Source organism: Chiloscyllium plagiosum, chromosome 2 (genome assembly GCF_004010195.1).
Source record: "Chiloscyllium plagiosum isolate BGI_BamShark_2017 chromosome 2, ASM401019v2, whole genome shotgun sequence".
Taxonomy (NCBI): domain Eukaryota; kingdom Metazoa; phylum Chordata; class Chondrichthyes; order Orectolobiformes; family Hemiscylliidae; genus Chiloscyllium; species Chiloscyllium plagiosum.
Genome location: NC_057711.1, coordinates 139465344 through 139468055, shown reverse-complemented (window position 1 = coordinate 139468055; position 2712 = coordinate 139465344).

Here is a 2712-nt window from a genome sequence, read left to right as displayed (position 1 = left end):
TAAAATACAATTCCAGAAGAGAATTTAGTTGATGTGTCTTTTAATATTCCTTAACTAACAGTAGTTCCCACTTAGTTTTCCCTATCTTTCCAATATTTAGTCTATGAAATGTAATTCATTTGCTTTGCTATTAATTTGGTTGTTTCTTTATGCTTTTTACAATTACTGTTAAGGGAAACTTTAATGATGTGTCTTTTTTTAATTTCAGTGCTACCATAAAAAATGATGTTGACTCAAAGTATTACCTTTAAAGAACCAACACTTTTGCAACGTTATTAATAAATGATTCAGTGTCACTGAAGTAAATCTCTAAAATACTGCAATTCTGAAGAAGGGTCACTAAACTTGAAGCATGAACTCTGTTTCTTTCCCTAGATGCTGCCAGACCCGCTGAGTTTCTCCAGCAGTTTGTTTTTATTTAAAATTCTGCAGTTGCTGGTAAGCTGACATAAAAAATAACGGAAAACGCTAGACAACTCAGCAGATCCAGAGTGCAAACCAGTTCGTGTTTCAAGTCCTGTAGATGTGATGATGTTGTCCTTTAAAAGGTTATTTTGTCCCTGGTTTTTCTAGAGAGGTTGTAAGGCAGAGGTGCTGAACAGTTTACCAGAACCATTAGGGTAAGCAAGGTGTGAGGCCTTTAGGTTTCTTTTTATTAAAATGTTGGAAAAATGGAAGCAGCCCGAATGGTTTGACCAGGTCTCACAGACCAGGCTTTCTATTCAAGCTTTTGCATCAGAAACTGTTTGAGGTTTCGGAAGCTTCAGTGAATGATTCCTAGCTGCTACTTTCTCTGAAATCTCTCTTCATGTTGTTTCCTCCTGAATTGGAGAACTGCATGTAAGAGGTTGTGTCTGAATTTGCCTTTGTGCCAAGAGATGTGTTCATGCAATATTATTTTTAATTACAAGTCTTATTGCTTCATCCTGAAACTTGCCACTCCTGCATAATCAACATCAGAGAGGTATTTTGGATTAGTTCAGGAAGTTGCAGAGTGGATCAAAGCTCAATTTCCATTGAACAATTTGTTCTCTTTGTTGAACTGAGATTGCAAAATGATCAAAATGCTGCATAATTTTGCTTAACTTATTCTGCCATTGCCCATCTGCACTGCATATTGCACTTGAAGCTTGGGCATGTATTGGCATTCTGGCATTACAGCAGGGCTAGTATCTTGGACTCCCTACCTTAACTGCATAGTGGCAGAGCCTTCATTACACAGAATGCATTATTTCAAGGAACACACCAAGCAACACTTTCTCCAGGATAACTTGACAGCAAATGCGAGCCTTACCAATGACAACCTACTTCTTGCAAAAGAATCATTGAAAAAAGCCACCAAAACTATTTAAATACCCCTCAAATGGGCTGGTGAGACATGAATAAATTTGAAATATAAAGTATACCTTCAACATAGTCTGTATCTTGTTTAATTTTTAAATTAGTCAAATATGGCCTACCTTCCTTAGACAACCCACCTCCCAGAGTCCTGTTTGAAACCGAGTGTTAGCAGTCAGTTTAATTTAGTCCAGCTGCCTTAAGACACTGAAATGAGGACAAGAGTGTCACTTTTGCCTTGCTTGTGATGTGCCACTACCGAATGTTATACTTGGAGCATGCTAGCACTAGCAATAAAGTGCTGCCTCTTCACCATCTAGAATCACAGAGTCATGCAGCTCAGAAATAGACCCTTTGCCCCAGCTTGTCCATGCCGACCATATTTCCTGAACTGAACTACTCCCATTTGCTTGCATTTGGCCCAAATCCCTCTAAATCTTTCCTATCCATGAACTATCCAAATGTTTTTTCAATGTTGTAATTGTACTCGCCACTACCACTTCCTCTGGCAGCTCTTTCCATACATACACCACCCTCTGTGTGAAAACATCGCCCCTCAGGTCCCTTTGAAATCTTTCCCCTCTCACTTAAACCTATGTCCTCTAGCTTAGGACTCCCCTGCCCTAGGGAGAACACCTTGATTATTCACCTTATTTATGCCCTTCATGATTTTATAAACTTTTATAAGTTCACCCCTCAGCCAGTTGCACTCCAGTGAAAAAAAGAGTCCCTTATAACTGAAACTTTCCAGCTTCAATATTGCTTCATCCTTGTGTGTGTTTTGTACACCCTTTCCAATTTCATAGTATCCTCCCTATAGCAGGGTGACCAGAATTCTATGCAGTACTCCAAAAGTGACTCCTTCAATGTCTTGTACAGCTGTAACATGACGTCCCAACTCCAATCCCAACACTCTTCTGGTCAATGAAGACAAACATGCCAAATGCCTTCTTCACTACCCTGTCTACCTGTGACCTACTTTCAAGAACTATGCACCTGTACCTCTCTGTTCGACAACATTCCCCAGGTCCCTACCATTAACTATGTTGTCACATTTTGGTTTGTCTTACCAAAATGTAGTACCTTGCATTTTTCTGAATTAAACTCCATTTGCCATTCCTAGTAGTCCAAAAAAATGGCAATTATTAACTTGCATTGGGTTTGTTACATTAGAAGGGAAATTATAAAATTCCTTTCAGGATGGCGAGTGGTTAGAAACATTGCCTGCAAAACAGCAGAATTTGCTCATTAGGTGTTTTCACTAGGTCTGTCCATATGGTTTGGTTACCTTGTTAGTGAACTTGTTTCAGTATGAAAATACTTAGATCAAAGTTACTATTTACATCTTTCTGTAATTCCACACAATCTCCCAGT